The following is an 8,561-nucleotide window of genomic DNA, read 5'->3' as shown; positions in this document are numbered from 1 at the left end:
TCTGTGAGTGCGCAGATGGCTGAATAGTCCAATCTGCGCACGAAATGTTCGCTGACAGTTGGGGCAGACAAAGACAGGCATATCATTGTCAGGGAGCTTGTTTGCCCGTGACTTTCTGGCCTGCCTCTTCTCAACAGCTGCAGCAGTCCTGTTGGCCTCGCACAACCTGGCGCCTTTGTGCACAGCAGCGCGCCATTTGTCACGGTCCACTGCAGATTCCTCCCAGGAGTCAGGGTTGATATCAAACGCTTTCAGAGAGACTTTCAGAGTATCTCTGAAGCGCTTCTTCTGACCTCCGTGTGATCTCTTCCCTTGTTGCAGCTCGCCATAGAAGAGCCTTTTGGGCAGCCGATGGTCTGGCATGCGCGCCACGTGTCCAGCCCAGCGAAGCTGGGACTGCATCAGGATGGTGAAGATGCTGGGAAGGGCGGCTTTTGCGAGCACCTCTGTGTCTGGGGTCTTGTCTTACCACTTGATGTTCAGTAGCTTCCTGAGGCATGTTGTGTGGAAGTGGTTCAGCTTCTTGGCATGTCGTTGGTACACTGTCCAAGTTTCGCAGGCGTACAGTAGTGTGGGGAGAACTACTGCTCTGTAGACCTTTAGCTTGGTCTCAAGACTAATGCCTCTTCTGTTCCAGACATTTGCATTGAGTCTACCAAAAGTTGTGCTTGCTCTTGCAATCCTGACGTTCACTTCATCGTCGATGGTCGCATTTTGTGACAGTGTGCTGCCAAGGTATGTGAACCGCTCCACCGCACTGAGTCTCTGACCGTTGACTGTGATGTTGGGCTCAACGTAGGCTTTCCCTGGGGCTGGCTGATGGAGAACCCAGAGCTAACACAGGTATTAGTGGTATCGAGACAGGTCAGTTTGCCAACCGTACACTTACACGCGTGACGCTTGCTTTGACCCGAAGTGGTTTGTACTTGATCCGAGGTGGTGTGCACTTGTGGCCTTGTTACACTCTGAAGACTGGGTGGTGAAAGCATTCGTCGGGACAGTGGAAAGCGTGTCGGCTGTCTCCGTTTCTGTATCTCAGTCCTTCCTCTCTGTCTTTCTTTTTAGTGGATTCGTCCCTCCGTCTGTCTGTCTGTCTCTGTCTCTCTCTCCCCCTCTCTCTCTCTCCCCCCTCTCTCTCTTTCTGCAGATGCATGCATTGGCATCATATGTGCGCGGGTGTGTGTACCCCTGTGCTGTCTGTAATGTGTGTGTGTGTGTGTGTGGATGCAAAACGATTGGCATCATATGTGCGTGGGTGTGTATACGCTTTGTGTGTGTATGTGTGTAGAGATGGGGGGGGGGGGGGAGTGTCCTCAGGCACCTTTGTATCTATCAGGATTTTGTGTTTTAGTGCTTGACTTTAAACGAGGTAGGTAGGTACCCCCATAAATATCCTGACACCCCACCTTCCCACCCCACCCTCCTGTTCTTTGTTGGCTGACTGGTTGCCCAGGGGACTGTTAAGTGTGGGGACAGTCACCCCACTGTCAACACTGTACTGCTCTCTGCTGTACAACTAACCATGTCAAGTGGTGTTGGAGGGAGGGGTAGCCGTGCTAGATAGGGCGGTGGTGTGCACGTGTGTGTGTGTGTGTGTGTGTGTGTGTGTGTGTGTGTGGCACATAAAGCAACACACACACACACACACAAGGATACGAAGACAGATGTTTTAAGCAGTCTAGGTCATGGCTTCTCACTGAGATTGTGGTGTGTTTTAAACAAACCTTTCAGAAGTAAACAAAAAACAAACTTACCAGCTTTTGTAATTCAGAAAATAAGCATTGGCCAATAGTCACTCAATTACATGTGCACTTCTAAGTTTGAACTGCTAATAACGTAATGAGAGAGAGAGAGAGAGAGAGAGAGAGAGAGAGACCTGTTCATTATTGGGCCATAACCTCTCATGGGGTGTTGGAGCATAGACATACAAGTGATAACAAAATATTATAAATCCGTAACATTGGTCAAGTCAGTTTGAAGTTTGAGAGAGAGAGAGAGCATTGTGACCAGTTTAGACGAACGGGTCTTTGACCTTGTTTTTGCCCTGGAGGAAATTTCAACCCCCCCATTGATTAGCCCACTGGAATTCACGACCTTGGCATGGAAATGCGCTCATGCAATGCAACCTCTACAATGTACGTAAATATGTCAAGCCAAAAAGTGTCGCCCAAAAGGTCATCTTAATTTCGGACCGCCTACTTTTGGCTCATTCACCCTATCAGCGATTTTAAAATCGCTTCGTTCGGGATTCTCCATTGTAAGGAGTGCCGATACCAACAGGGACATGTTTGCCAAGATTACTTGCATTAGTCTTGGTTAACAACTGATTAGTATTTTGAGTCGGACCCTTTGTAAGTTTAGAACATGTAAATACATAGATAAATGAATAAGTAAATAAGTAAATGACTGAATAAATACCAACCGATACGAAAGTCGATTTAAAACTATGCTAAATGCAAACAAGTATTCCACGAACAATTGTTTTTTCTCTTTGTGACAATTACATATATGAAGGAAAACCTAGCTTCCCCCACCAGTTGAAGAGAGAAGGAATAACTCTTGTTTTTTAACCACTGTGAAAAAAAAAAACGAAGAAAGAAATGAGAACAATTGTCCTAAAAATCAACACACACACACACACACACACACACACACAAACACCGTGGGTACCCCCCTCCCCGCTGTTCGAGTTTCACGTGATTTGTGTGTTACTGTGTCAGTGTCGTCACCTCGGCATGGCTGGTCTGTCCACCAGACAGCGAGCAGTTGCACCAACATGGAGCACGTGTTGTCACAGATAAGATGCTGATTTCGATTTTGTACATGTATTCGGCGTGACATTCTGTTTCATGCGGAACTGGTGTGACAGTGTTCACATTTTCTCTAACAATAAACATTGTTAATTGTCTGCACATTCGGGGCACAAAAAAGGACATGAATTTTGCAGTCCACATGTCACTGAGAACGCAGCGGGATACGTTGAGTGTATTGTATTGTATTGTGTTATATTGTTTTGTATTATTTTATGTCAGACAAATTTTTTTGCGTGAATTTTTGGCTGCTGCAGTTGGGAAGACCAGATTACACCACCCTTTTTTCTTCTTTTTTATGTCTACGAATGTATTTATTTTGCTATCAAAGTGGATTTTTGTTCAGCATTTGGCCACGGACAACCTTGTTCTTGACGTGGGTTCTTTTACATGCACTAAGTAGGCTACACCTGCACACGGGACCTCGTTTTATCGTCCAGCACCGATACCACCACTGAAAGTCCAGTGAAAGGGGAAGTTTAAAAAAAAAAATCTCGGTCTGTACATGTGACTAGAACTCACGGACACTCGCTTCCAAGTCGGGCATATTACCACTGTGCCACCGCCAATTCTTTCTAGTTCATGGAGGGTCAGACAGTGAGGAATGAAGCCAGGAAACAGTCCATGGAGAGTCAGACTGTGAGGAATGAAGTCAGGAAACAGTCCATGGAGAGTCAGACAGTGAGGAATGAAGCCGGAAAACAGTCCATGGAGAGTCAGACTGTGAGGAATGAATCCTGGAAGCAGTCCATAAAGAGTCAGACTGTGAGGAATGAAGCCAGGAAACAGTCCATAAAGAGTCAGACTGTGAGGAATGAAGCCTGGAAACAATCCATGGAGAGTCAGACTGTGAGGAATGAAGCCAGGAAACAGTCCATGGAGAGTCAGACTGTGAGGAATGAAGCCAGGAAACAGTCCATGGAGAGTCAGACTGTGAGGAATGAAGCCAGGAAACAGTCCATTGACAATCAGACTGTGAGGAATGAAGCCGGGAAACAGTCCATGGAGAGTCAGACTGTGAGGAATGAAGCCAGGAAACAGTCCATGGAGAGTCAGACTGTGAGAGTCAGACTGTGAGGAATGAAGCCGGGAAACAGTCCATGGAGAGTCAGACTGTGAGGAATGAAGCTAGGAAACAGTCCATGGAGAGTCAGACTGTGAGAGTCAGACTGTGAGGAATGAAGCCGGGAAACAGTCCATGGAGAGTAAGACTGTGAGGAATGAAGCTAGGAAACAGTCCATGGAGAGTCAGACTGTGAGGAATGAAGCCAGGAAACAGTCCATGGAGAGTCAGACTGTGAGGAATGAAGCCTGGAAAAAGTCCATGGAGAGTCAGACTGTGAGGATTGAAGCCGGGAAACAGTCCATGGAGAGTCAGACTGTGAGGAATGAAGCCTGGAAACAGTCCATGGAGAGTCAGACTGTGAGGAATGAAGCCAGGAAACAGTCCATGGAGAGTCAGACTGTGAGGAATGAAGCCAGAAAACAGTTCATGGAGTGTCAGACTGTGAGGAATGAAGCCAGGAAACAGTCCATGGAGAGTCACTGTGAGGAATGAAGCCTGGAAACAGTCCATGGAGAGTCAGACTGTGAGGAATGAAGCCAGGAAACAGTCTATGGAGAGTCAGACTGTGAGGAATGAAGCCAGGAAACAGTCAATGGAGAGTCCGACTGTGAGGAATGAATGAAGCCGGAAAACAATCAGTCCATAAAGAGTCAGACTGTGAGGAATGAAGCCGGGAAACAATCAGTCCATGGAGAGTCAGACTGTAAGGAATGAAGCCAGGAAACAGTCCATGGAGAGTCAGATTGTGAGGGATTGTGAGGAATGAAGCCGGAAAACAGTCCATGGAGAGTCAGACTGTGAGGAATGAAGCCTGGAAACAATCCATGGAGAGTCAGACTGTGAGGAATGAAGCCAGGAAACAGTCCATGGAGAGTCAGACTGTGAGGAATGAAGCCAGGAAACAGTCCATGGAGAGTCAGACTGTGAGGAATGAAGCCAGGAAACAGTCCATTGACAATCAGACTGTGAGGAATGAAGCCGGGAAACAGTCCATGGAGAGTCAGACTGTGAGGAATGAAGCCAGGAAACAGTCCATGGAGAGTCAGACTGTGAGAGTCAGACTGTGAGGAATGAAGCCGGGAAACAGTCCATGGAGAGTCAGACTGTGAGGAATGAAGCTAGGAAACAGTCCATGGAGAGTCAGACTGTGAGAGTCAGACTGTGAGGAATGAAGCCGGGAAACAGTCCATGGAGAGTAAGACTGTGAGGAATGAAGCTAGGAAACAGTCCATGGAGAGTCAGACTGTGAGGAATGAAGCCAGGAAACAGTCCATGGAGAGTCAGACTGTGAGGAATGAAGCCTGGAAAAAGTCCATGGAGAGTCAGACTGTGAGGATTGAAGCCGGGAAACAGTCCATGGAGAGTCAGACTGTGAGGAATGAAGCCTGGAAACAGTCCATGGAGAGTCAGACTGTGAGGAATGAAGCCAGGAAACAGTCCATGGAGAGTCAGACTGTGAGGAATGAAGCCAGAAAACAGTCCATGGAGTGTCAGACTGTGAGGAATGAAGCCAGGAAACAGTCCATGGAGAGTCACTGTGAGGAATGAAGCCTGGAAACAGTCCATGGAGAGTCAGACTGTGAGGAATGAAGCCAGGAAACAGTCTATGGAGAGTCAGACTGTGAGGAATGAAGCCAGGAAACAGTCCATGGAGAGTCCGACTGTGAGGAATGAATGAAGCCGGAAAACAATCAGTCCATAAAGAGTCAGACTGTGAGGAATGAAGCCGGGAAACAATCAGTCCATGGAGAGTCAGACTGTAAGGAATGAAGCCAGGAAACAGTCCATGGAGAGTCAGATTGTGAGGGATTGTGAGGAATGAAGCCGGAAAACAGTCCATGGAGAGTCAGACTGTGAGGAATGAAGCCTGGAAACAATCCATGGAGAGTCAGACTGTGAGGAATGAAGCCGGGAAACAGTCCATGGAGAGTCAGACTGTGAGAAATGAAGCCAGGAAACAGTCCATGGAGAGTCAGACTGACTGTGATGAATGAAGCCAGGAAACAGTCCATGGAGAGTCAGACTGACTGTGAGGAATGAATCCTGGAAACAATCAGTCCATAAAGAGTCAGACTGTGAGGAATGAAGCCGGGAAACAATCAGTCCATGGAGAGTCAGACTGTAAGGAATGAAGCCAGGAAACAGTCCATGGAGAGTCAGATTGTGAGGAATGAAGCCAGGAAACAGTCCATAGAGAGTCAGACTGTGAGGAATGAAGCCAGGAAACAGTCCCTGGAGAGTCAGACTGTGAGGAATGAAGCCAGGAAACAGTCCATGGAGAGTCAGACTGTGAGGAATGAAGCCTGGAAACAGTCCATGGAGAGTAAGACTGTGAGGAATGAAGCTAGGAAACAGTCCATGGAGAGTCAGACTGTGAGGAATGAAGCCTGGAAACAGTCCATGGAGAGTCAGACTGTGAGGAATGAAGCCTGGAAACAGTCCATGGAGAGTCAGACTGTCATGAATGAAGCCAGGATACAGTCCATGGAGAGTCAGACTGTCAGGAATGAAGCCTGGAAACAATCAGTCCATGGAGAGTCAGACTGTGAGGAATGAAGCCTGGAAACAGTCCATGGAGAGTCCGACTGTGAGGAATGAATGAAGCCGTGAAAAAACAATTAGTCCATAAAGAGTCAGACTCTGAAGAATGAAGCCGGAAAACAATCAGTCCATGGAGAGTCAGACAGTGAGGAATGAAGCCTGGAAACAGTCCATGGAGAGTCAGACAGAGGAATGAAGCCTGGAAACAGTCCATGGAGAGTCAGACAGAGGAATGAAGCCAGGAAACAGTCCATGGAGAGTCAGACTGTGAGGAATGAAGCCGGGAAACAATCAGTCCATGGAGAGTCAGACTGTGAGGAATGAAGCCTGGAAACAGTCCATGGAGAGTCAGACTGTGAGGAATGAAACCGGGAAACAGTCCATGGAGAGTCAGACTGTGAGGAATGAAACCGGGAAACAGTCCATGGAGAGTCAGACTGTGAGGAATGAAACCGGGAAACAGTCCATGGAGAGTCAGACTGTGAGGAATGAAGCCTGGACACAGTCCATGGAGAGTCAGACTGTGAGGAATGAAGCCAGGAAACAGTCCATGGAGAGTCAGACTGTGAGGAATGAATGAAGCCGGGAAACAATCAGTCCATAAAGAGTCAGACTGTTAGGAATGAAGCCGGGAAACAATCAGTCCATGGAGAGTCAGACTGTGAGGAATGAAGCCAGGAAACAGTCCATGGAGAGTCAGACTGTGAGGAATGAATGAAGCCGGGAAACGATCAGTCCATAAAGAGTCAGACTGTGAGGAATGAAGCCGGGAAACAATCAGTCCATGGAGAGTCAGACTGTGAGGAATGAAGCCTGGAAACAGTCCATGGAGAGTCAGACTGTGAGGAATGAAGCCAGGAAACAGTCCATGGAGAGTCCGACTGTGAGGAATGAATGAAGCCGGGAAACAATCAGTCCATAAAGAGTCAGACTGTGAGGAATGAAGCCTGGAAACAGTCCATGGAGAGTCAGACTGTGAGGAATGAAGCCTGGAAACAGTCCATGGAGATTCAGACCATGAGGAATGAAGCCTGGAAACAGTCCATGGAGAGTCAGACTGTGAGGAATGAAGCCGGGAAACAGTCCATGGAGAGTCAGAGGAATGAATCCTGGAAACAGTCCATGGAAAGTCAGACTGTGAGGAATGACGCCGGGAAACAGTCCATGGAGAGTCAGACTGTGAGGAATGAAGCCAGGAAACAGTCCATGGAGAGTCAGACTGACTGTGAGGAATGAATCCTGGAAACAATCAGTCCATAAAGTGTCAGACTGTGAGGAATGAAGCCAGGAAACAGTCCATGGAGAGTCAGACTGTGAGGAATGAAGCCGGGAAACAGTCCATGGAGAGTCAGACTGTGAGGAATGAAGCCTGGAAACAGTCCATGGAGAGTCAGACTGACTGTGAGGAATGAAGCCTGGAAACAGTCCATGGAGAGTCAGACTGTGAGGAATGAAGCCAGGAAACAGTCCATGGAGAGTCAGACTGTGAGGAATGAAGCCAGGAAACAGTCCATGGAGAGTCAGACTGTGAGGAATGAAGCCAGGAAACAGTCCATGGAGAGTCAGACTGTGAGGAATGAAGCCGGGAAACAGTCCATGGAGAGTCAGACTGTGAGGAATGAAGCCAGGAAACAGTCCATGGAGAGTCAGACTGTGAGAGTCAGACTGTGAGGAATGAAGCCAGGAAACAGTCCATGGAGAGTCAGACTGTGAGGAATGAAGCCAGGAAACAGTCCATGGAGAGTCAGACTGTGAGGAATGAAGCCAGGAAACAGTCCATGGAGAGTCAGACTGTGAGGAATGAAGCCAGGAAACAGTCCATGGAGAGTCAGACTGTGAGGAATGAAGCCAGGAAACAGTCCATGGAGAGTCAGACTGTGAGGAATGAAGCCAGGAAACAGTCCATGGAGAGTCAGACTGTGAGGAATGAAGCCGGGAAACAGTCCATGGAGAGTCAGACTGTGAGGAATGAAGCCTGGAAACAGTCCATGGAGAGTCAGACTGTGAGGAAACAGTCCGCACGTGGAGGACAGAAGAGGAAAGTGTAAGGACAAAGACGTGGTATGTCATGGAGTCAGGACACCATCTGGTGAGCAGAATATATCAGAGCACTTTTAATACGTCGACTGTGTGTGTAGTCATCA

Source organism: Babylonia areolata, chromosome 18, assembly GCF_041734735.1.
Source record: "Babylonia areolata isolate BAREFJ2019XMU chromosome 18, ASM4173473v1, whole genome shotgun sequence".
Taxonomy (NCBI): domain Eukaryota; kingdom Metazoa; phylum Mollusca; class Gastropoda; order Neogastropoda; family Buccinidae; genus Babylonia; species Babylonia areolata.
The sequence above is the reverse complement of the archived record's forward strand: the minus strand, read 5'-3'. Positions refer to the sequence as shown.